The 27903-nt window shown below is 36.1% G+C and overlaps 1 protein-coding gene across 13 annotated transcripts in view; it reads left to right on the top strand.

The window, feature by feature from the left end:
• GPC5 (glypican 5) overlaps positions 1 to 27903 on the top strand; it is a 508496-nt gene that overhangs the window by 99152 nt on the left and 381441 nt on the right. The gene's annotated exons all lie outside the window — the stretch shown is intronic.

The following is a 27903-nucleotide window of genomic DNA, read 5'->3' as shown; positions in this document are numbered from 1 at the left end:
TCAAAATGTTATAATTAATATATATTTAAAAATTCTCATGTAAGTCTGTCTTTGTATTCATGAAAGGGATGATAATGTAAACTTTCCAAAAAAACGAATGATTGACAAGATTTAAGAATGCAGTGTAATAGGAGTATACTAATAAATGAAACATGTGGTGTGCAGCATGCAAATTTTTAGATGGAATGTAAAGAGTTGCAATTAGACATTCTACTCAATAAGAAATTTGGTGATATTTCTCTACTAGACTTTTATAAGCCCTGTCTTAGCAAAGACAAATATCCCTCAGTTCATAGTCATACTTGATTCATGTCACTTTGTGTGTACTGTTCTTTTGTCAGTATGTATATTTGTTAAGAACTGTTTTCAAAGCTGAAGCACAGGAAGAGCAAAATTAGATTAAAAATCCCTGAGGAGCATCTGGAAAAGTCACTGGGAACTGCAACCACTTCGGTTGAACCATATATTGATGCGTTAGTTTCACAAAAACAAGGTTAAATATTCTGCCAGTATTACTATTTTGTTAACCTCTTTTGTTTTATGTTTTGATGCAAAACGTTTTTTTTTTTTTTGTTTTGTTTTTGTTTTTTTTTAAGGTTTTGTTACTTATATACATTAAATATGTTGTGTGTTTTACATGTAGCCCAAGGTAATCCCTCTTCACTCAGTGCGGCCCAGGCAAGCTGAAAGTTTGGACATCAAAGGTCTAGTCCAATGTTCAGTTCAGGGCAGGCCCATGGATGAGTTACTCAGGACTGCATCAAGCTGAATCTTGGATATTTTCAGTGACAGAGATTTCACTTCTTGTCTGGGGCACTGGAATCAGTGTTTACTTGTTCACATGGTGAATAATATTTTCTTATAGACAGACAGCATTTCCCTAAGAAACTTCTGCCTCTTAGGTCTTTCTGTCTTTGCGTCCCTGGAGATGCAAGGATTTATTTATTTATTTATTTATATATTTATTTATCTATCTATCTATCTATTTATTAATTTATTGTATGCATTTTAAAGAACTGAAGTTCCTTAGATGAAGATCCTCCCTCAGTCTAGTCTTTCCTAGGCTGAAAAAGCAGTTCATTCAGCCCTTCTTCACAGGTCATGTTTTCCAGCTCTCTTAACATCTTCGTGGCATCTTAAAGAGTTTGCTTTGCTTTCTGGGCCTGTAAAGGCTCATATGTTGCTATGACATTTGTTATCTCAAAGGTACCTTGACTAGCTTGAGAAAAATTTGGGAAAGTGAATAAAAGTGCATTCTGAAATCCACAACTCACCTTTAACATGACCTCTGTCACATGACTGTAGATCACAGTATTTTTGTAAAACCAGTCGTTTTATCTATTAGTTATTATCTGATTAGTTACCAGTAATTATTATTAGTTGCCAGTTATTATTAGTTACAAGTTATTAGTTACCAGAACTAGTTTCCTAATTATTCTGCTTTCGGGCACTTTGTTTTTTGTTTCATATTCTTTAAGATTGCAATACAGCATAAAATTGTGAGATTTGGATTTAATGTTTTGATGCTATTCCCCTGTGTGTTTTTAATCACAGCTGTGTAAAGTATAGTCAGATATTACTAATGTTTGATATATAAATATACTAAGTTAATGATAAGTAGCATGTGACTGAGAATTTTAACAGATTTTAACGATCAACAGCTATGAGGCAGGACAGTTCTCAGATGAGAAAAAAACTCATTTTAAATCCCAAATAGGTGACCAGAAAATGGAGGGAAGTTATTTTCTTCCAAATAACAAACATGTTACAGACCTGTTTTCTACATGGAGAAACAAATACAGATGCATCCACATTAACATTTGAATTTGGGTGAGGAATGTACTTAAGGAGGAAAAATCTCATTCATTCCTTGTTGCTGTGTTTCAGTTTCTACTGAGGGATAGTTTTAGGGCAAATAAACTGGATTCCTTTCAGATGAAACTCAAGTAAAAGATACAGCTGATGTTTGCATCTTACACACCCTAACTACTAATGTTTAGTCCCTTGGGATTAGAATAGATCTAATTGGAAGCATTCTCTCCTCTTTAAATACAAATCTTGAAGTGCTTTGTTTTTTGCAGATAGAAATTTCTTTAAATTTATTGTTTCTGAATGTCACTGTGCTTTTGTGCACAATCTGTCATGTTATTGCTCACCACAGGGAGTAGTGCATTTCCCATATAATTAATTAAATAGGACATAAAATAGTACCAGTTCCACAGGGAGAGACCACTGTACAAAGACTGGCTAATCCAGTACATGAGTGATATTGTCTGGGTGGGGGATAATGTATCCTAAATATATGTATTTTCAGAATATTATCTGCTTATTACTCTTAAAAAATATTATCTAAATTGGTTATACATAACAGTATCTTTTTTTTTTTTTAATAGTTGATACTATATGAAAATTGTTAAACTTCTACATATAAAGGCTTGTAATTCTTTGAAATAACAATATACATAACAACACAGACATTTAATAAGACATGATGAAATGGGACATCTGCTTCAATGGTGGAAACTAAAGTGAAACAGTTTCCCTCCAAATGGAATACATGATGGGTTGTTTCAGTGGGACAATCATCATGTACAAGCCTCTGTACTGGGATGTTTTTTAGCCTTAATTGCCTTGTCAGTTACAATTAGAGGTGTTAATGTAACTGTGAAGTGCTACAAATTACTTGTGGCTTTTGCTCCATGTGCATTCTCAGCCTGACTTGCACAAAAAGATATCCAAGTGACTGAGATTTCTTGCTGAGTCTGTTATTGAGGTTTGCTTGTTATACTCCCTGGGTACAGATATTCACTCAGTATGTGTTCAGTATAATGGGTGTAAAGATGCCTGCAGCAGAATGGATTACTCCTTAAAAGCAAGGGAGAAATCTTCATATATTAAGTGTTGATTTTTATTAATTTATTTATTCATTTATTCATTTTTCTTTTCTGAAATAGCTGCAGCTATATTAGGGATTTAGATGTACCAGTTAAAAAAATAAAAACAAAAGATTACTGTTTTTACCAAAGTTGTTATTAGTATGGAAATCTGTGATCTTTGCAGTCTTATTTGTGCCATCTTATACAAGCCTTATCTGTTCCTATGGGTATTTATCATTGTTTTTCTACTATAATCAAGGAGCTGGCATCCTTTAAAATCATGCCACTGTAGCCATCTAGTACACAGGTATTGTCTTAGTAGAATGACAGAAATTTCTGACTGAAGGAGGGACACCAAGGGTAGTGACTTGCAAGTTTTTTCATTTCATTAAACAGTATCAAAAGGTTACCTGGTCTAACAATAATAAATAAGGCAAAGGAGACAAACCAAATGAATGAACAAATGCTATGTGATACTGTGTGATAGTTTGAGAAAAAGATGAAATGCAGGAGACTGATATAAGGTGGCCAAATGTTCCCAGATGAATAGAAGGTTAGAGCTTATTTTCTTCTGGTATTTCCTTCTACAACATATACATCAAGTGCAGACTAACATTTTTTTTCTTATTTTGAAACAGCCGTTCTGCATTTCTGTGGTCTTATGGGTTGCATTGCTTTTTGAAAGGGTGAATGTCCCTTGAGTGGATTAAATTTTCTAATGTTTATTTAAAAGCTGAGAAAATCCACAAACTATGAAACGGCTTTTGCCTGTTGACCATAATCTTAGAACACTATAATTTTTAGTGAGGGACACTTCATATAACTATGTGACTAGAAAAAGTGACAGATCACCCAATCACCCATTTTTCCCAGTTTTGAAATATGCATAGAAAATAGTGAAACAACTTAAAACATCAGTTGGTGTTATTGGACATTTCTTTGAACTGATCAGTGAAACTCACTGTAATGCAGCATTTTAAATGGGATTCATACAGATTAAGTAGATTCTCCTTATGTTTTTGTTCTTCCACCTGTGCAGCGAAAACATCTTGCTAAAATAAATGCACTTATAATGACTGTGAACCATGAGTACTAAGGGCTTTACTTTCAGCCAATGATTATAAAGAGTGTTTAAAAGATGTTTAAAGGTGCAGGAACAGGCCATGCCCCTCTGCCAAAAGTTGATCCGGCAGGGAAGAAGGCCAGTGTGGATGAACAGGGAGATTTTCCTGAGACTCCAAGAGCTGCCCAGGGTGGTGGCAGAGTCACCATCCCTGGAGGTGTTAAAGAAATGCTTAGATGTTGTACTGAGGGACGTGGCTTAGTGGGTAATACTGGTGATAGTTGGATGGTTGGACTGTATGATCTTGTGATTATCTTGGTGTTACTATGGTTCTATTCTATGAATGATGTGAATTTGGAAGAAATATATTAGTTATTAGTTGTCAAAGACATGAATGGTTCTTGAAGAGGAATTTATTTATCTATTTTTAATTTTGAAGTCAAAAGCAAATTTGTATGTTAAGGAGTTTTCATCCTATATATGTTATATAATTTTTATTATCTCAATATTGTCTCCTCCCCAAAATAAATTATTATTATATTTGTATACATGTTAAGAAATGCAAAGACAAAATGTACTTTTATAAAAATACTAACTATTAAATATACATTTTGAATGAAGTATATATTATTTTATATATAGCATACATACTATTTTAGATATAAGGTGACCACATGGTATGTCCATATGAATGTATGTTTCACCGAAAGCAATATCTTCCAGTATCTGAAGGGTGCTTATAGTGAGAATGGGGCAAATGTCTTCTCACTGGTGACAAGTGACAGGATGAGGGGAAATGGCCTCAAGTTGCACCATGGTAAGTGTAGGTTGGACATTAGGAAACACTACTTTAAAGATAGGGTAGTTAAACACTGGAATAGACTCCCCAGAGAGATAGATTGAGTCACTGTCCCTGTATGTGTTTAAGAGCCGTTTGGATGCAGTGCTCAGAGATTTAGGGTTATTAGAGTTAGGGTGCTATGGTTAGACTGAGGTTGGACTTGATGATCTTCGAGGTCATTTCCAACCTGAGTAATTCTATGATTCTATGATTCAATTCCTGGTCTGCAAACAAGAGAGAAAATTATTTTAATTTGTGCCTTAGGCATCTGAATTTTGAGTTTTTTCCTTGCCTAAACTTTTAGGTTTCCTAAATAGAAAATAGAGCTGGAAATACATTACTGGGAGGTGAATGAGAAGCCCTGAGATAAGGTTCTTCTTTTGAAGCTTTCCTTAAGAAGTACCTACCTCTCTTCCATGGTAACATAGGAAACCTTAAGCCATTTGTCATTCTTGTAAGCTTTCTTTCCCTTGACTTTGTCATCTGCTTAAACTCAGACCATGAAAAGTCATTTGAAAAGGTAAATGTAGTCAGAGGAAGACTGCTGAAATCAAAGGAACTGCTTATGTGTGTAACTAAACGCACAAAAAAAGTAATTGCAAAGCTGGGGTGTTAGATAATGAAGTCTTTGAGGAGGAAGCTCTCTGTTTGGCAGATATTTGTTAAATAAACAGTAAGCATCAGGCTCTACTTTGGCAATCAGTAACTGTAGTATTTCTTTTCATGTTTATGTTTAGATAAAAAATGTATTTATGCAGAAACTCTTGCAAGGATTGACAGAAACTTTAAAAGCCACAGTCCCTCAAATATTTTACAAGTGCTTTTCACCAGAGGATGACAGTTTTACTTCTGTGTAGAAAGCCTTATGATAAACAGAGAAAGAAGTAAGCGACTGTATTTCATAGATAGAACTGTATCTGTAAAGAGTTTTCAACTGTATTGCCATATCCACATGCATATACACAAATCTTTTCTGATTATTTCTCTTTACTGTTTAAGATACTGGACAGTTACACTTGACCTGGTTCTGATCTCCAGAGCAGAAGGTGATTAAGTGCAGCTTTTGCCCCTTTTTTTACTTGTAGATGTGTAGGAGAAAGCTATAAAAAGGCCTATTCAGGGAGAAGAAAGAAGGTCAAGCACTCAATCAGACTGTAAGAAATGGGATTACTGTCAAACTGGAAAATCTTTTATATAAAATAATAACTGGATCCATTACAGGCTTCTTTATATTATTCATATAAAGTTAGCATAGGTTCTGTTCAAGGAGTTGTCTTCATTGCTCAAAGGAGTGCAGTGTAGGAAGTTCTCAAGCTAGTGTCCTGTCAAGCTGAAATGACGGCTGTGCACCATATGAAGATATCAGTCTTAGCTTAAAGCAGCATTTCTTAAGGCATGCCTACTAATGTCCTGTCTACTTTTCTATCTAAAGATCATATTTTGATAGATGCAACATTTGGTACTTTATCATGATTGTGTAATCAAGTAACACTTGGTATGGACCTGAAAGAATTTCTAAGTACATGAGCCTTATCTTGTGAAGAAAAGAAATAGCATGAAATGTAATGATACAGAGCTGTTATTCAATTGCTGGCTCCTATTTTACCCATATTAATCACCAGTGACTGCCTCTAATAGATGCATCTGACAATGCATACAGACTGGTCAGAATAAAATTAATGTTTTTATTTCCAGCATGAAATTGTGCTTACATGTCATGAGCTCATTGAGAAACAAACAAACAAACAAAACTATATATTTGGCTTTCTGCCAAAAAACTTAATGATTTTTGTTTTCATTATATATTAAATAACCACCCCAGGACTAAAATGTCATAGAATCATAGAATGGCCTGGGTTAAAAAGGACCACAATGATCATCTAGTTTCAACCCCCCTGCTTTGTGCAGGGCCACCAACCACCAGACCAGGCTGCCCAGAGCCAAACTGTATACAAATACATTTGATCTCTTAATATTTTAATTACAATGAAGAAGCTTTTACATTATAATGCACATTGCCACGGGTTACCTAGATCCACCTATGCCCATGACAGGGGGAAGCCACCCCCCCGTAGGACCCCCCCCCCAGCCTGGAAAGGAAGGGAAAAAAGGGGAATGGGATAAAAACAGCAGCAGTCTAAGGAGGAAAACTTATTTTACTAAATATGATATTGGAATACAAGATAAAATAATATAATATAATATAATATAATATAATATAATATAATATAATATAATATAATATAATATAATATAATATAATATAATATAATTGAGGCTAATAAATAGAACGAAAAAGTGTCCCCAAAAACCGAGAGGCCTACTGTGAACTCTAGGCGACACAGCTGGAACGCTTCCCACTCTCCAAGAGTCTGAGAGAGAGAGAACTCCAGCCTGGGAACGAGATTATATAGTGTCCTGGTCCTGTGACTTATCCCTGACCATGATGTTCTCTGGAATATGTAGTCTTCTTCTGAGAACTGCACATTTGGCAAAATCATCTATGCTTTACATGATGTTATGATGTGGAATACTGATAGCAAAATTACAAAATTACAAAACCATGACACACATTAATTTCACAAGAAAAAATAGTTGATTTTTATTACATCAATCATTTGTTATAAAAGTATAACCTCTAATCTTGTACTCCGTAAAGGAGATTTGCAAATGATAAAAAACTTTGGACTTTTTTCCTTAAGAAGATCCTTCTCTTTCTATTAAAATCCTGTCCTGTTTAGTCATGATGTTGAAGGAAGCATTAAAAGATTTGCCACCACTTTTACAGGTAGTTGGATGAACTACCTGTGAAGTGTACGCAATGAATGATTAATTCAATTTTTGGAATTACTGTTTGTGTGGAAAATTATTAAGAGACCAACCAAGACTCTTTGAATACAGAAGAAAGCAACACAAAAAAATTGTAATTTAAATGTTAGTCTCCTTGGGAGTTAAAAGCTAAAATGCTGTCACATCTGAAGATGCAGTTAAACTCTTGAAGTGGTTCTAAGTGTCTTGCTCAGTGTCTAGTGCTGCTCGTATTCAGTCACTTCTGTGTCATGTTTGCCAGCCCCATGGGAATGTCACTGATACCCTATGGCATATGGAATAGTTTTGCAGATACTTACATTTAAGCAATTGAATTCCACTCTACTTGTGGTAGAGTCAAATTAATCCTACCAATCTGTTTTTAAGACAGTCATTCTGCAGCTGACTTTCTTTTTTAGAATTTCTGAATATTTTGAGTAAAATGAGGTACTGGATTAAACTCTGATATAAATGAGTACGGCTTTATTGAATTTGTAGGATTTTCTTTGTAATGGTGACTTGTCTCCAGCTCTCATTTTTTACTTATTGAACTGCAGCATTCAGTAAGACATTATGTCAGTGATTTATTAACACATATTCTAAAATGAGATTTGATGCTTTTTTAGATTTTACTAACAACCACTTCATATTTCTACAAGCTCAAGATTTCTGGATGAGAAAAGGAAAAAAAAAAAAAAAAGCATTTTATCTTATACCTTAGATGTTAAATAATCTCATAATTGAAAGTTATGTTTTAAATAACCTCTTCTTATTAAAATTGTCATCTTAAAAATTAAAAGCCAATACCATAATAATGTTAAGGTATTTTTAGTGAATTAAGTTGCTTTGGATGGTTGAAGACATCTATTTTGAAAACCTTAAATCTCTGAACCTACCCAAGGTATATTGTAGCGGACTGGCTAACTATGCCCTATTCCCATTAATTCCAGTTAATTCCATTTTGTCATTCTAAGTCCTCAGTTTTCCATTGAAGATGGAAACTTTCAGTAAAGGAGTTTGTGAAAGTTTTAATGGAAATAAGTCAGGATTGAAAAGAGATTTTCAAAACACACTTTCAAAACTAAAGACGTCAATAATTGCTATGTCTCAAAAAGTCACAGAAGACAAATTAAAATTTGCAGTGCCTTACATGCAATGCAGTGCAAGTGAAAGAAAAATAAAGGCACACAATGTATAGCTGAAGACAGTCAAGTTTTCGTTTTCCTATACTAGCAATTAGAGACTTATTTTCAACAATTTTTGATACATTCAGCTCTGGGTAAAGTCAATGCAAGCCTCATATTATTGCACTGTAATACTGCAAGCTAGAACTTCAGGAATCAGGTGATGAAGTTTTCAAAGAATGAGTCTAATCTGTGAGCACACAATTTCAAAGTCAACTGGAGTTAAACCTCTTAAGGGATGAGAATTTTGATGAATGTGGAGTAGGAAAATGTCATGGAGTTATCTAGATCACCTGTGTTCATGACAGGGGAGCAGTAGGCCCTTGGGTCCCCTGACCCCAAAAATGGGAAGGGAAAAGGGGAAGGGGTAGCGAGATGGGAGCTGGGCTCAAGGAAACAAACAGAGCAGTGGCAACAATCTAATGAGGAAAGCTTATTTTACTATGATATCAGAATGTTAGATAACACAATATAATACAATCTAATTGAAATTGAGGCTATTAAATCAAGTAAAATGGGAGAGATGAGAGTTTTCCAAATACCAAGAAGCCTACTTTGAAATGGAAGGCGCACGTCTTGGAAGCACACTCATACCCGCTGCCAGGCTGTGAGAGAGAGAGCTAGCGTCACTTCCATGATGTAGTTTCCTCTGACCGTGAGGTCCTCCGGGATGTGTAGTTCTTCTTCTCTGTGTTCCACATGATGTCATGATGTGGAATACCAATAGCAAAAATTACAAAACTATGACAGAAGAAATGGCAGAGACTGAAAAGACTCTGTTAGCTAATAAAATGAAAGTTGGAGTCTTTAAAAGACGGGGGAAAAAAAAAAGTCACAAAGACAAAAAGTAGTTCATAGAAACCACTGTGTATCAAGCAGAGAAACAGAGGTGCGATGAAACTTTTAAGGGAACATATGAGAAGACTAGCGTCATGAAATAAACATTAGAAAAGAAAAAAGAAAAAAAGTAATCTACTGAACAGACCAAACATTAAATTACCTTTGAGTGGCATATCTTTTGCTGTTTGGGAGAAAATATTTCCTTGTGTTCACCAGAAGACAGAAAATAAATATGGCTCTTTGCTGAAACACCACCCACCTCTGGCCTTACTGGTATTCCCAAACATATACAGACAACTCAACCTTGCTAATTTGGCTGAAAATATTTTTCACTGTTCAAGCAAGGATGTCATTTCTATCCCCCTGCCAGCTGGCCCTCTGCTCATGTATTGAAGTAACCTCTCATCTGAATGACAGCTGGCAGTAAGAGGACTTCTGGTGATGGAGCTGATTACTAAGCTTCATTGACAGAAGTAAGTGCTTCTGCTCAGTCTTTCTCCAGCCTCCCTTCTGGGCAGGAGAACAAAGATAAATATTCATTGACAGATTTTCAGTTTAATGAGAGCACTCATCTATGTGGATTCTTTTCCTTCTTCTCATTTCTTTTTTATTAATCTTATTTATTTATTTATTTATTTATTGGGATGATTTTTGGGATACAGCCTATAGATGATTTAGAGGAGATTTCTTCCTCTTACTCTGTTTTTGTGCTATTACTAGCATAATACAGTCAAGGTTATCTCTTCTATTTTACTGTATTACTGAGATATTTTTTTCCTTTTCTCTGGAACACAGAAACAGCCTCAATTGATATTTTTTTATGCTTTCAGACAGAAATGAATGTTTAATTATATGAGCTGAAATACAGTATATATTCACAGCCTTTGAAGACATGACAATAAAATACAAGATAAAAGAAAATAATCCACTCTGCCACTGAAAGATAATACCAAAAATGTGAAAATAGAAAGCTTATACAAAAGGGTATGCCTGCAATTATCAGAGGAGTCTCAAAAATGCTAGATACTCTGTTTTTAACTTTCAGTGCTGATCTTGGTTAAGGAAATCCACATATATACAGATGATTATATATATCAAGTTATATATATATATATAATAATTTAAAACTCAGCAAAACTATGTGTTACCTTGGCTAAATATCATATCAGCAATCATTAAGTCCCAAAATAATACCAGTTCACAATTTTGAGTTGACTGATATGGGTCACAGAACTAAGTATGAACATTACAATTATTATGACCACAGAAATTATGCACTTATATTTATATGCTGTATAAATACTATTAATTGTATCACAGGGCTTAAGAAGAATTGTGTTATGCTGTAAAACAGACATAATGGGAAAGTTACTGTTATTTTGTGGAATTCCTAAGTTTGCAAAAATGTAATAGTATAAATGAGGATAAGTAAATTTGCTTTGTAAAATTATTTTTGTGTCAATAAACAAAAAACTATGAATTAAAAATATGAATGATTAATAGAAGTGTGGGGGAGTATAATTCAGAAGATTAGGTATGTCAGGAAAGCTCTAACATTAATCTTGTTTAATATTAATTTGTTATACAATATTTTACAAGGCATTTTGTTTTTCCCTCCTTCCCTATGGAGTAGAATGAAAATTAATAAAATCATGCTTTAAAAATATTCTATTAAGTATTACTATTACTCTTTCAACTTGATTATTTGATATATTTGATTATTAGATAATCAAAACTCTGTGATCAAAATTTTATATAACACTGTTAATTGATATAAGAGGGGATGTAATCTGACACTGGATTCTCAGCTTCATACCCTTGTCATATTTTGCTGGCATACTTGGAATTGTGCATGATATTTCTTATCTAGACATAAGAAGCTGAATAACGAACAGATTGTCAGTGCAATATATATCACAGTGGCCCCAGGCCACAGCAATCTTTACGGCCAATTTACTAATGCCTGAAAAATTTAACTAGGAATAAAATAATGCAAACTGGCAACCTTAACTGTATTGTAATTTGCCAATTTATTTATTTATTTTTCTCACTGGAATGAATCAGTTCAGCAGTAATAGCACAGAATTAACCATGTTCCTAAACAGTGACAACATTATTCACTTCTGCAGTTAACTGCAAAGGAATGATAATGTATTCTAAAAGTTTACAGCAATAAGTACTGAATGAACAATATATCTGTGTTATCTAAAAACTTTCAAGGAATTTTGAGGGAAGCTTGATCTGTAGTCCAACTTTAAACAAGTTTGAACATGCACAGATACTGCAAGTAACAGATAATTACAACAAGTTATTCTGTATTATGTTTTATAAAGAAGTCATCGTTTTACAGGATATAAAAAGTCAAAAAACTTCTTGATATTAATATTGTTAAGTTCCTGAAGTTAATCTTGGCAAAAACCCCATCACTGGATTACATTAGTCTGTAATCTTTTATGGTAGGAAGGAGGGTGTGCACACAGTCACTGATGCTTAGCTGGGGAATGCATGCATATAACAACTCAATGGAAATTTCTCTCACCTTCGGTATATTCTCACATTGGCCACACTGTGGTGCTACAACTAAATGAATAAGAAACTTTTGGGGACACCCTGCCAGTTTGCTGAAGCAGCAGGATCTGAGACAATGCATTTTAATGTTTAATTTTTTTTTATTTTTAATTATTTTGAAACAGATTATACTAAAGTATCTTCTATTATTTTTAAGACCTAATGCAAATTTTCTTTGGAAGGACAAGATGCACCTCAACTTTTCACCCGATTAACACAGAATAAGGCATGCTACCATGAGCGGTATTACAGTACCAGAAAAAGTCTTCCTTTTTGTCATCATGCCTAGTGAAATAGAATTAGTAATATCTGCCTTCATTACTGTAGCTACTGAAATTGTAGTTACTATTCTTAGTCAAATAATTTACTGTCATTTTTAGAGAATTATTAGGAATTTTTACTATATGGCCTGATTGATTTTCTAGAACTCATTGCCTTTTCTTATTTTCAATAAATATGCATTACTGACTTTCATAGGATGTATTTAAGGTCTTCAAGTGTCTACTTCAGATTTCAGCAAAAGCCACTTCAACGTTAGAGGCCCTGGCTCAGTGGCCAAATTGCTGGCTGAAGTGGTAGCAGCTTGGAGAAACTCAGGTCTATTAGGAAATGCCAGGTGTTCACTTGTTTTCAGAAGGTTCTGGGCTTTAATGTAGGGTGAAAAAAAAAACAAACCATGGTTTTGACTTAGATATGTTTGCTCAAGTATTTGCCACATAAACTCATTTCTCCATAGTCTGATCACTTCAAAGCATTTTGCTGCCTAAGCAAGCCTGCTTGGCTCAGTGGCAGGCTTTATAGAGGCTACTGGTGCTATAAAGAACTTAAGGTTATATATTTTCTGCTTCAATAAATAACCAGGCCTATAGGCCACAGCAGTTTCTTTTTACTTCTTCTTCTTTTTTTTTTCCTATATTCTTCCATTCAGGAGTCTAGATTCCTCTCAGAAGTGAGCACAGTGGTTAAAGTTTGTGAAAACAGAGGGGCGAACTCTTGCTGCACCAGCTGTGGTACAGCAGCAGCTGTAGGAAAGCTTGTGCTTATTTAAGCCAAGTAAGGGGAGATTTTGAAAAGATTTCGGAGTGATCTCTCTGGCCACTTCACTTCTAACACTTGCTCTGTCCGTGCAGATCTTGACAAAGTTTGTAATAGACTCATTCCTGAAACATTTTGGATGAGAAAGAAGTAAGTATGTCATACAGAACTGAGTTTTCCTTCTGTGTTGGATTCCTTCCTTAATCTGACTTACTTCATAAATATTCTCTGAAGCATGCGTGCACAAATAGAACAGAAAGCAATGGTTATGATTTGGTGACTAGTCATTTCATTTTCAAAATGATACGCTATCATAAAGCTTGAGGCATACTGTTATCAATATAGTATTTTCTATATAAAATACTGGATACATAACACAGACTCATTTTCTTAAGCATACTCAGGTCTAGGTGTCAGGTTAATAAACTAAGTATTTAAAATCATCATGGTTTAAAATTTATCTTTATAAATCAATCCACATGCATATGGAAATTTATATATATATATTTGTAATGTTCTTTGAGAATGTACATGGTGAAATTTTAAATATACCCCAGCAAAAATGCAAATGTTCTGTCTAATTTCTTTTCTGCTTGTGAGTTGAAAATATGGCTGCTTTTTTAAAGATCAGAGTAAGGTTCAGCTGAGTGTTTGTGGTTCCTGAGACATTTACAGTGCAGGATACAGAAAGCCATCTATGTTTGTTTGTCTGGTTTCAAGCTGCAGCAGGGGAGATTCAGGCTGGACATTAGGAAATAATACTTCTCAGAAAGGGTGGTCAGGCACTGGAATGGACTGCCCAGGGAACTGGTGGAGTCACTGCCCCTGGGGGTGTTCAAGGATGTTGTGTTGAGGGACATGGTTTAGTGGGAGCTACTGGCAATCGGTGAACTGTTGGACTGGATGATCTTTCAGGTCTTTTCCAACCTTGATGATTCTATGATTCTGTGTTTATATGTTTACTCTTTAGTCCTGACAGGCTTTTAAATGTTTAATGTGAGAGGTATTTCTTCTGCCCCTGGAAAAAAGCTCACTGTCCCTTATATGCCATTTCCTTTAATAGAAGCAACCAAGCTCTTCAGTGCCAGAAAGATATTTTTATTTTAAAATATGCATATTTCTAAACTTGACTCTTGATTTTTTTTTTAATTTTTATTTTTATTTTTTCCCTGGAGGAAAAAAAAAAATAAAAAGACTTTTTTTATTGGTGTTGTTTTCCTTTTTACTTAGATGCTTCCTATATGTTTCCACTGAGAAACCTGTAACTTCCTTCAGCTCCAAGAAGAACCTTGCACCTTTGAAATTCTCATTAACTTTTTTCTGGCTGCCAAGATTTCCACCACTGTACTCTGGAAATGCAACAGCAGTATCTTGTACCACCAGGCCAGAGGTTCCAGATCAGAGGGCAAAGCTCCAGAATGGAGCAAAGATGCCGGTGTTCATTGTCTAATTTAAACGTTTGTTCATCGCCTGATTGGTTCAAGAGGCTGGGGGCAGAACAGGGACTAACCGCAGTGTGGTTGTAAAGCCAGCCAGTAAATTTAACAATGACAGGGACCATTTTTATTCCATCAGTGGTCTAATGAAACAAAAATGGAAGACATGATAATGTGTGCTATTGTGAATTAACATAGTATGTAGCATTGAATTAGGTGGATATTTGACTAATATGGATAAATGAAGAACACCAGCAGTGTTGTTAAGGATTATAGCTGTATTACATTCAAAGATATGACACAATTAAGTGTCCAGTATGTTTGTGTATATTCCATATGAAGCCATTATCACTTGTTCTTTTCAGCATACTTTATCATTCAGAGGAAATACAAGCCCTGTTTAGAGCAGAGCTATGTCTCTGCTTGAACAGGACAGCACAAGGGTAGCTGACGATATGTGTGCAGTCATAATGCTTTCCTCTGTGGATTGTAAGGAGGAACAATAGTTATACTAATTGCTTTGCATTTGGCACTGGGGAAATGACTCTTGCTAAAGACACTATCATGAAGTTCAATTCAATTTTTTTTTTTTTTTAAATTTATTTTTTTAATTTTGGAAGTTCCTCTTCAAATTTTGTTATGTATCCATTTTTCAAAGCACAAGAAAAAAACAGGTACAAAACTTGAACAAGCAACAGCTTTTTGTTTTCCTTCCAGCCACAGATGGTACTCATTAGGAGTGAACGAACCAAGAATTTCCCATTGCATCCCTTCTTTTTCCCTGGAAATTCCTCCCAAGCGCTGGCTTGAGAAGATGCAGCCTGTTTGAAAGACTATGGAGTGTGTTAGTGCCAGAAATAAAGGGACAGTTTGAAGGAGATCTCTTGTATGATGCTGCCTTGGCAGCCAACTCTTTTACATAAACCAGTCTTTCACCATCATCGCTTATTATAAAAAAAGAGGGAACAACAGCAGTCTGTCAAGTAAATTGAAAGACATTAGAGAATTTATAGATAAAAATGAAATTCTACCCTGTACCTGAGACTCAGGTTGTATATATATATTCTTGTGGAAGCTGCCATGTGCCTCCCCTGCCAATAGATCATTTTTATTTTGTTTTATTAATATATATATATTTCAACTATTACTGGCAATTGCTCACTTGATATTTAAAATCTGGAAAAAAAACAGAAACAAACAAAAAAAAAACTTATGTTTTGTACAAGTCACTCAGTTCCACAATCAGATGAACTGTGCTTCTATAAATAAATATTTCCCATCAGAAACTGGAATGAAGGAGAGGCTGAGCTGGTATTCACTCCTGGTTATCCCATTTCCCCACTGGCATTACTCAGTGTGGTCTAAGAGAAGGCAGGTAAAGTTCTGGTCATTGGTTTCTGGATCAAAATAATGTTTAGAAGTTTTTCACTGTTTGTTTGTTGTTGTTGTTGTTGTTTATTTTTTGAAATTTGGTGTTCCTGTACAAGCAGAACTTCTGGCCATATGAATGACATGTATACATGTATTTATTTGTATATACTTTTTAATATATATATGTATGCAATGTTTTAATAATGTGTATGTAAGTTAAACAAAGTAAATAATGTTCAAGAATGTTCCTAGACATTGAAAAATTATCATATATCCCACTGAGTTGTTACAGCAGTCTCTGGAAGAGTTTGATTTGTGTCAACTGGCACTTTCCCAAACAATTCCCAGGCATAGTTTGAAAGTTAGAAGGTTCTAGGCACAGTTCCCATTAAGCAATATGCTGCACCCATTCCTGAAGGCTAAAAGATTTTACTAGCATATCAAGGGCTGTTCCAAATTTATCCATCGTGATGTCAGGGAACACTTGTAGCACACAAATGTCAATTAATGTAAAAGTGATAGATCAGGTGTACCAGACAGTGAACTAAAATATTCAGGTCTGTGTGAGTCGGAAATTTGCCATTTCAAAATAATTATCTTTCCTTCACTCGTTCATCTCCCAAAACCACATTTTCTTTGTGGAAGACTGTAGCATTTATTTTGTATTTATGATTCCTTATAATAATGCAGTTAATAATGCTTGTTATGGTCACTGTGTAGCAACTGCGTGAACCTGTGGGTATTTAAGGATTCTGGAATTATAAAATGGTTACAGACTTTTTAAAGTAGCAATCTTTTCCTTTTTTAACATACACTTTTCTTTCCTCTTTTTTGTTTTGCTGTGTCTTTCTTGTTTGATTAATAACCAGAAACAAATCTGGATATATTTTTATATCAGCACATTTAAATGTTACATAGAAACTTTGATCATTTGAATTTCATGTGCCTCTGTTTCACAGAGGACACAGGAACAGTTCCACCAACACACTTGCAGTGCATGTGCCCCATGGACAAACTTCAACCTTGACTTTATAATTAGTTATTAATTTCATGAGATTATGTTGCACTTTCTTCCAGTTCCATAATCAAAGCTTACCTCATTCACAAGTACATTGTTTATTGAATTATTTTGCTGTTTCAGACTATATTGCACAAATGGGCTCTTTTCTTAGTATTCCTTATTACCAAGATTTTGTCTGAATTGTGCAACTATATAACAATTTTTATATGTCTTTTGAAGAATTGACTAACCAGTAGATTTTTGAAGCTTTTTTTTTTTTCTTTTCTGAATGCACAGTTAATGAAGCCAGTCACCTCACATTTGTTCTGTACTAAATTTCTATACATGCATGCATCAGCTAAGTCTCTCTGACTCTCTCAGCAAAAATATCCCAGAAGCTCTGAATCATATGAGCTGAAGCTCTGACAATTATCTTTACATCTTCTTTCACAATATGAAATAAAAAAGAAGGAGCTTTGTATTTTTCAACACAGTCTCCAGTATTAGCTATACATTTTCACTAGCAATTATACCAATTTTTTGTTTTAGACAAAGCGTTTTTAAGGTAGAATATTACCTTTGTCTGCTTATTGGCTTTGGAGCCGTCTCCCTGTGTTTCCTTGCAGTCTCCTTTAAAAGCCTTCTTAGTTAGGAAGATTATTGCTCTCCTTCACATATACTTACATCTCCCTTGAAAGTGACTGAAGGCTCTGAGTTTCTAATAAGTCCTGAAAATGTAAAGCCAAGCCTAGGCAACTCATCTTCCATTTTGAAATAACAGAGAACAATAAAGCTTTTGTTCTGGAGCCACTGTGACAAACAATAGTAAGAGGCACTATATCGGAAAACACAATGTAGATCACTATATGCTCTTATGGTCAGCAACAACTGTGTTATATCAGTTCTGTCATAATTTTAAATGTTCTAGTTTAAAATAGATTATTTTTTTTTCCCCTCTGTATTTCATGATTGAAATACTATTTGAACTCTGTTTCACTAATGGCTAATAACCTCTTGATTTAAATTTGAGTGTTTTAATTCTACAGCTGATAGTATTTGCTTCTTTTGCCATTTTTTTTTTGTCTTCTTATATTTAAGTAATTCTCTCTTCCTAAAAGGACAACTCTATCATTCTCCAGGATGTTTACTCCTTCCATCTTAGAATGTTTCCAAGGTTAAAGAAAAATTTATTCTCAGAGTATGGTTAAGCCTTACTTTATCATCCTAGCAACCCTAGCACTCTTATCAGTGGAATTTCTCTCTCCAAGGATTTTTCATAATATTCTTTATTCTCTGTCTTCTACTGTTAAGCAGTAGACTAAGGCATATTAAGCATATTGTAAAGTAACTACACATATGGGCCCATGTCTGTATATTGTCATGGTCCTTTCTGACTGCTGTCCCACAACTTGACATCATCCACAAAGTTGCTGAAAATACATTCATTTTCTTTCATTGTTAGCATCATTAGTAAAGCCATTAAACAAAACCAGTTCCACTGTTGACCCCACTGTAGTGGTTTCTAGCTAAACTTTATTCTATTGATCACAAGCCATTAAGTCTAGTAGTCCAACCAATCTTACATCTATGTTATAGTACTTTTGTATGGTATTTATAATGGTATCTCAACACCTTGGCGGTGAAGATACCATGAGAGGCCATTTCAAAAAAATTAATAAGTCATATTATAAACTATTTGTTGCTCCTCCCTCATCCACAGAGCCAGTCATCTCATTAGAGATGAATACCTGCATAATCAGGTACAATCTGCCCTCAGTACATCTCTGCTGACCATCCTCAATGATGCTGTTAATTTCTTACATTTCTACCTATAGAGAAAAAGAGGCTATGCATACTATGATTTTTGAAGGCTTAACTTTGCTAGTGCTGAAAATGAGGTAGTGACTATTCTTGAATTCAGGGAGATATTTCCAAAAGTAAACAGTTATAGGTTTTGCAGTACAAAGTATGTCTTGAACAAAATTTTAGAGACAGGTGAGATAACAGAATACACCAGGGGATGTATTCAAGGCTAAAAGGGCCTTTCTTTTCTAGATTTGACTGACATAAAAGGAAAGAAAAAAATGTAAAACCAAATCCACACCAGATCAAACTGCATTTGTTTAATCTTAAAATAGAGATAAGTGAGTAGAAGAGGAATCTTTCAAAGGTGTGAATGATCTGTGGATACAAATGCAATGCGGGGCCAGGCCCAAGGGTACACATTACAGTGCTGGTATTTTCTTGGCATTTCTTAGGTAAAACTCTTATTGGGATAAGCTCAAGTTAGAGGTATCTGCTGAAATTATAAACATGTTGTAACATAACAGCTTGCAGTTCAGAAGGCTTTCGTCAGAATCAAATGAAATTAACCATCTGCACGTGAGGGAACATTTTGTCTTGTGCAGTAAAATTAGAGGAAATAATTTGTTTTGCAGAGCATCTGGGGGAGGGGGGGGGGGTGTATTGTAAGTCTGAAAAACTAATTCAAGGCCTGATTCAGTTTCTGTCAAAGTGATGACAACCAATTATTTTATTTTATTCAAGGGAGAGCTGATCTCCAGTGGTTAAGCTATTAGCATTCTAGTCATAGTCAGTGAAATAAACATGTTAATTAATATCCAGGATTGCAGCTTCACAGACTGAAGTGCATGTTTTTAGGAATGCTTTTACTCATGTCTGTAGGTGGCACCAGTGTACTGTATGCAGGGCAAAAATAATTAATTATGCTGATAAATCTTACTTTCCTGACTTCTGTTACCACGTAAGCAACCTGGAGAGTTTAGAAAGTGCTCTAATATACAGGATACCAATTTTCTGAAGCTGAATGCAAAACAAAAGGAAGAGTAATGCATTCCTTTTTCTCTTAAAGATAAGCTTGGCTTCCCATCATATTGTTAGTATCAGCATTTTTTATAGATGTTGTCTAGAAGGCACCTAGAGAGAAATTTAACATTTATTGATTTTTCTGATGTTGGGTTATAATAGCAAAATCTTCCTGGACTCTGATTTACAAAAGCTGAAAATGGACTTGTTGCTCTAGACGAGAATCTATACAAATGTCTAGAGAATTAAGCAAAGAAAACAAACAAACAAACAAAAAAAAACAAACCCAAAAAACCCCAGTGTTTTTACTCACTTTCCCAAAGCAGAATGCCATATGCAATGATTAAAATATCAGTGAAAAATTCCTTCAAATCAAGCATTTAACAGTAGACATGATGTCAAAATAGAGCCTATATCATCTCCCTAAGTGGGCTTCAGGCATTAATCTTTTTCAATGGCAGCTGTGAGACTGCCTGCGAAGCACATACCAGAGCTTACCGCCAAGTGGGAACTACTGACTAGCCAGTACCAGTATCTGCACTTTTGAACTGCAGTGAAACAATGAAAAGATTAGCAGCATTAAAATATGCTGAAACATGTTTCTTAATCTCTAAGGGCATTAAACATATGACCCCTAAAACTGTAACTCAGAAAATGTACACAAATGTGCAAATCATCTTAAATATTTCTTACAGTATGGCACCAGTGCTGTGACATGTACAAGACAGTTTTTTTCTTAAGGAAAGAACAGACAGTGCAAAATACTTATATTAATAGGTTTATTTAAAGAGTCTTCTTAAAGAATCCTCTAGGCATTTCAGAGTAATCACAGTATCATAATTATTCTGCGTTTAGACTGAATGCAGTGAGAGCACACAATATATTGATTTGTCAATTGTTAGGACCGAGGCCCTTTGCAGACTAGAACAACAAGGTAATTACAGCCAATATGGTTAAGTTTTGGGAGCCAAGAGGCTCTGGCTCCCATGTCAGAGCTCCATGCCTGTGCTCCGTGCTTTTTCCTCCCTCTTTCCAGGCTGCTCTGAGCCTTTCTAGATGCAGTAACCTCCATTATTTGTTCAGTGATCTACCTATCAGTGGAACTCATGAGGAGTCCGAACAGAAACTACCCTGTGATGTGAAACTGCTGCATACCTGAAAGAGTTTTACCTGTAGGGGGCAGGGGAAGTTACTCAAGTAGTAGAATGTGACCATTCTTGCCGTGTAGCTTTTTTGGAGACTTTCCAGCATAGTTGACACGCTGATCTTCCAGAAGATGCCTTGACAAGGTCGTCGGACCACCTATGGGGTGGGAAAGGCTGCCTCACTTTGAGAAGTAGAAGCTCATAGCCATATGGTCCTGCATGGTGCAACTCTTTCTTACGAGCAAGGATAGACCTTGGTCCAGTGTATTTACCAGCAGGAAGATAGTCAAGATGACTGGAACTCCCAAATTCTCTCAACTGCATCAAGGAGTACATACTTTTCTCCTAAATCCTTTAAAGATATTTGTTTTAGAAGTTAGAAATTTAGGTATCTCAAATGGCAATAAACTCTTGTGTTTAGCAAATTATGTTTATTCTTCTTAATCAAACTCAAACTAGTCAGGCATTAGAACATATGTCTGGAAAAGGTCTGCTGTGTAATGAATCTCTGCTCTGCACTGCCACAAAGAGCAAAATCACATAATCACAGCAGTGTGTTCATCACGTTCTGTGCTTTGAGCAGCTAGGCTGTGTAATCCCTCTGCTCTCTTGGAAAGGTAATTTCTTCTTTTTTTCTCATTCAAATTATTTCAAAGAATTTACCCTCAGCAAATAAAAGTTTACTAAATTGCAGTACTACTGTTGTTCATTTCAGAAACACTGATGCTTGTAGGATTTCTTAATCATCGTTTGTTGACCTTCTCTAGTTACCCCCCCATTTTGATTAATCTCCTTTACAAAGACAGGCTTTACTATTTCCATTCAATCATAAATACTCAGTGTTATAATATGACTTCACTCATAACCACGACCTGAATTTACATAGCATCAGTCATTCTGAGTAAATTAAGGACTATTTTGATGAGTTTGAAATTAGCTCCCTTAAGTAGTAGAACCATAACTTTTGCTAGGTTTACCTCTTCCAACTGAATTTGTTTATATCTTTTCCTTTTTCTCTGCTAGGCTGAACAATATTGCCTAGTGCCAGAATTTTCCGTTTATACTTTCCTATAGTTTTTACCATCAATATCTGAATTGCTGGGGCAAATTTAATCTAGTCTTGCTTTTCCTTTACCTGGCAGTTAAATAAATAAGCCAGCAAGGATGTAGTAGAGGGTGAATTAATTCCTAATAGTCAGCATTTGCTGATTGAAGTGACAGACTATTTGTTGTTGTTGTATTTTGTTTTCATTGTACCTTGCAGATGTTTTAGGAGAGTTTTGAAAACACATACAATACCATTTTCTCCCGAGAACTGTAAATATACCTGTTCAGTATAGTGTCAACAAATGCCCAGTGGGTTATACAGAACACCAGCTGTGCTGTGTAAGTTTGTAATGAGTAATTCAGGGACAGAGATTGCTGCAATCTTTGCAGAAAAGGAAAAAGGAAAAACAAAAAACTAAAACAAACAATTTCCATATAATCTCTATGCACACTCCAGCCTAATGGAAACACATTCCAGTTGCAAGTTCCATAACATTTCTTTACATTTTACTTTTTATATTTCATCACAGCCTTAATTTGCTTGCAGCTAAAATGATGTTGTCTTGGAAGCTCCTTGCTTTATTCACTCTCAGGATTTAAAGAATGTCACCATTGGAGAGAGAGCCTTCAGTCACACTTGCCAGGCTGTGAAGCTCATAGGGAAATTCCCAAGACATTACTTCCATATTTTCCACATAGCACTTTCTTTCTCAGGCTTCTATGTAGCAGCATTATTCACATCACACTCTGTATTCTGAGATAAAGGACTGCTTTCAAAGGAAAGTAACCAAGGTCATAGATCTTTTTCTTGCTAATAAATGGAATAGAATACACTCACAACAAACTAATTTAGCTACGTAGAGAAAATTTGCTGTAATGAGTGAAGCAGATTTTCACATGCTGTAAATAGGCCTTTTTAGTTTACAGCAGCAAAGGAAGTAACCTACATATAACAAATCTCTCTAAAATATACTTGCAGATTGATAATGACACAATACATTTAATAAAATAGCTAACTATGATCACAGTAGTGTCTAACTTTGATCCAATTATTCATTCCTTGAAATTCATTTTCTTAAGTTCATCCATTTGACCTGGTCACACTTTTTTGTCTTTTTCCTTCATTCAGGCCCATTTGCTCCATCACATGACAGATGATGAATACGTTCATTAGTGCTGATGTGGAATTTTATAGCAAAATTGAATTGTGCTCCTTCTAAAAGAATACCAAAGTAGGAAAACAAAAACAAAAACAAACAAACAAAACAAACAAACAAAAAAATACACCCATATTTGCCAAGTTGCTTGAAAAATCAAAACCACCAGGATGTATATGTTAATATGCCTATTATTAGTCTCCTGCTCTGATCATACCAATACCTTGCTGACAGCACAGGCACTGATATAGGCTGCATCTTGACTAAGTCATGGAGAAAAACAAATGCACCAGTGCCCTCAGAAGTAAAACCTAAAGATGTTACACAAGTAGGCACAGTGATGTACTCAGTCACTTGAATTATCTGGATACTGTGGGCCCTGGACATGCTGCAGGAGGTAGTTGTGGATGCATCCCTCCCATGGGAGCTCTAAGAAAGGTCAACTACAAGATAGATATGCAGTCTCATTGTGAATCAAAAGCACATATGAATTGGGATTGCAGGGAGATGCATCTCATTCACTGTTTAAAGCCATTTCATAATTCATATATTTTTATATATTACCCTCTGTAACTTGTGATTATTCTTAATTCCAAGCATTATATATATTTTTTAATTTTTGTAAAACATTAACCTTCAGATGTTGAACTCTAATAAAATCTGACAAGGCAGCAGTAATACAAAAAACAACTAAAGTCTAATGTCTGATTTACTTAATATTGTGATTACTATAATCACTCTCTCTTCACAGAAGGTATGGGGAAGAGTACTAGAACAAAAGCAATGCAAGAGAAGGAAATCCTTTTCTACTTCCCATCAGTGGCAGATATTCAGTCACTCTCTGGGCTCATGGCATGTGATGGTTACTTGGGAAGACAAATTACTCTCACTCCAAATGTCCTCCACCTTCCCCTTCTTTATTCCAGCTTTTATTGCTGAGCATGACACCATCTGGTATGAGGTATCATGACACTATTCAACAGTTATTCCATATCGCTTACATCATTCTCAGGTCTCACTCTTCCTAATACATCCTCATTAATCACTACCCTCCAATTAATATACAGTTATCATTCCCTTAGTCTATGGACCACCCTTGTGAAGTGTCCATACAATTCCAACTGAGTTCTTTTAGTCCATCACTTAGCTCTCTGTTTTGGTGATCTCGCTGGTGATCTCTAAGAGAGGCAGTGTGTTGCATTAATTCCTGGCTGCCAAAGCTATCTCAGTTTGGGCTGCTGCTGCACTTGCACTGCTTCCTGTGAGGATCATCTTCTGTTAGTAATGGTGGTTCCTGCTGTAAGACATCATATTTTGTGCAACTCAAACCACCAGTTACAAAATTTTAAAGCCATATCCTTTACAAGCTCCACCCTTTGTCCTTTTGGACCAGGCTGCAGGATTTAAGTACAGCAAAGCCAGATGATAAGGGGTAGAGCAAGTGGCAGAATCAAAAGCAGCCACTAACAAGCACTCGACTCTTAGGTAAGGTAAGCAAGCCCCATGACAAGTACGGTAGCTGTAACATCTATTTATTTGGTTTAACACACTCCACACTCCAATCAAATCTGTCATCATCTAGAACCCTTTGAGCTCCATGTTGGGCACCAAAAAGAGATGTTGTCATTTAACCGCAGCAGGCAGCCCAGCACCACACAGCCACTTACTCTGTCTCTCTAGGTGGGATCACAGTATCACATAATCACAGAATATCAGGAATTGGAAGAGACTTGAAAGGTCTTGTAGTTCATTCCCCCTGCTAGAGCAGGAACACCTAGACCAGGTCACACAGGAACATGCCCAGGTGGGTTTTGAATGTCTCCAGAGAGACATTCCATTCAGGAGACCCCACAGCTCTGAGCAGTCTGTTCCAGTATTCTGTTACCCTTACTCTGAAAAAGTTTTACTCCTATTTATGTGGAACCTCTTATGTTCCAGCTTGTACCCATTGCCCCTTGTCCTGTCTTTGGATGTAACTGAGAAAAGCCTGGCTCCATCCTCATGCCACTTATCCTTTACATATTTATAAATGTTAATGAGGTCAGCCCTCAGTCTCCTCCAAGCTAAAGAGACCTAGCTCCCTTAGACTTTCCTTGTAAGGGAGATGCTCCACTCCTTTAATCATTGCAGCTCTGTAATGAACTATCTCAAGCAGTTCCCTGTCCTTCTTGAACTGAGGAACCCAGAATCGGACGCAATACTCCAGAAGCGGTCTCACCAGGGCAGAGTAGAGGGAAAGGAGAACCTCTCTCAACCTACTGAATACAAGCCTTCTAATACTCCCCAGGATGCAGCTGGCCTTCTTGGTCACAAAGGCACAGTGCTGGCATGTGGTCATCCTGCTGTCCACCAGGACGCCCAGAGCCTTTTCTTCTGTGCTGCTCTCCAACAGGTCAGTCCCCAACTGTCAACAGTTTATGGGCTGGTTTGGCCCTGTTCCATGCCAAAACTAATTACCTATGGTACTGGAGTACAAGATAACATGCTATAATCCAATATAATTAGAAGTGAAGCTAATAAAATCAAATATAATGAGAGAGTGTTTGAAAGGTGGAAAGGCCTCACCATAACTCTGAGGTGAAATGTGAAGTCGGGTTGAGCAGCAGAGAGGAGAGCCAAAGGAAAAAAGAGACATCAGATGATGAGTTATATCCTCTCTCTGAATGCAAAGTCCTCTGGGATATGTAGTTCTTCTTTTCTTCTGGACAGGTGCCCAGAACTGGAGCATTAACTTTTTAACTCCCTGTGTACTACATGCTGTTATGATGTGGAATACCAATAACCAAAAATCATAAAACTATAACACCAGCCTATACTGGTACCAGGGGTTGATCTTGCCCAAATACAGGACTCTATACTTGCATTTGTTATAGTTCATTAAATTTCTCACCTCTCAACTCTCCAGCTTGTCTAGGTCTTGCTGGATGGCAGCACAACCTTCTGGTGTGTCAACCATTCCTCCCAGTTTTGTGTCATCAGCAAACTTTCTGACAGTGCTCTCTCTTGCCTCTTCCAAGTCATTGATAAATATATTGGATAGTGCTGGTCCCAGTACTGATCCTTGAGATACTCTACTAGATGCAGGCCTCCAACTAGACTCTGTCCCATTGACCACAACTCTCTGGTTTCTTTTCCTTCAGACAATTCACAGTCCACTTCACTACCCGATTTTTTAGACCACACTTTCTCAGTTTAGCTGTGAGGATGCTGTGGAAGACAATATCTAATGCTCTGCTAAAATCAAGATAGACCACATCCTCAGCTTTACCATCATCTATCCACCTAGTTATTTCTTCATAAAAGGCTGTCAGTTTGGTTAAGCACGACCCCCTTGGTGAAACCATGCTGACTGCCCCTAGTGACCCTCTTACCCTTGATATGCTTGGAGACAGCACAAAGGATAAGTTGTTCCATCACCTTTCCAGGGGTGTGAGTCTGACCATTCTATAGTTGCCAGGGTCCTTCTTCTTTCTATTTTTGAAGACTGGGTTAACACTTGCTGTCCTCCAGTCGTCAGGCACCTCTCCTGTTCCCCACGACTTACCAAAGATAGCCTAGCAAAGACTTCTGCCTGCTTCCTCAGCACCCTCATGTGCATCCAATCAGAACCCATGGAGTTATAGAAGTCCAGATTACTTAATTGGTCCTTAACTCAGTCCTCATCAACTGAGGCAAACTACTCCTTGATTACAGCCGTGCCGGTAGCACTGGTGTCATAGCCAAGCATTTGTGGACTGGATTCTTCTATTGGATTCCAAGCCATCAAAATGCTAGGACGTGGGGGAGAGAATTGGAATTCATGAGTTGAGATAAAGACAGCTGAATAGTAAAGCAAAGCCATACACACAAGCAAAGCAAAACAAGGAATTTGTTTACTACTTCCCTTTGGTAGGAAGATGTTCAGTCACTCTTGGGAAAGTAAGGTTCATCACACTTAATGGTTACTTGGGAAGAGAGATGCCATCACTCAGATGTCTCTCCTATTTCTTTTTCTTTACCTCAGCATTTATTGTTCAACATGTTACCACATTATAGGGTATATTCCTTTGGCTGTTTCAGGTCAGCTGTCCTGGCTGTGTCCCCTCCCATCTTCTTATGCACCCCCAGCTCCTTACTGGCAGGGCATCACAAGAAATAGAAGAGTCCTTGACTCTGTGAAAGCACTGCTCACCAACAACAGAAACATCAGGGTGCTATTTACACTATTTTCATCAAAAATAAAATAATAATAATTTTAAAAGCCAGCATTGTACAAGCCTCTACTTGTACAAATCTTTTTTTTTACTTTTTTTTTTTTTTTTTTTTAGAAAAAAAAAGGAAAGAAATTAGCTCTATTTGAATCAAAGCCATGACAGATAGATACTGATGAAATGTGATCTTGTTATATTTTGAGAAGAAACGAGGCTTTACATGTGTTCTTGTCAGAAATGCACTCATCCTTTGAACATCTCCCTTGGCTTGAGTAGCATTTTAATATCACTGACAGTCAAAACTACACATTTACCAGTGAGAAAGGTTACAGTACAACATATGAACTAAATTCCACCTAGCAACATGTTTAAGGGTGAAGTTTGGTGTTAAGTTTATATAGGATTTTGAAAATTAATGTTTTCAGTTGACATTAATGTTTCAGCTGAAGGTAAATAATATATTAGAATATTACTGTAGATCGGGGAAAGATCAACTGAACATATATTAATTACATT

This window comes from Coturnix japonica, chromosome 1 (genome assembly GCF_054131305.1).
Source record: "Coturnix japonica strain WE chromosome 1, WE-NBRP24, whole genome shotgun sequence".
Classification (NCBI taxonomy): domain Eukaryota; kingdom Metazoa; phylum Chordata; class Aves; order Galliformes; family Phasianidae; genus Coturnix; species Coturnix japonica.
Note: the sequence above shows the minus strand (reverse complement) of the source record. Positions and strands in the feature narration are given on the sequence as shown.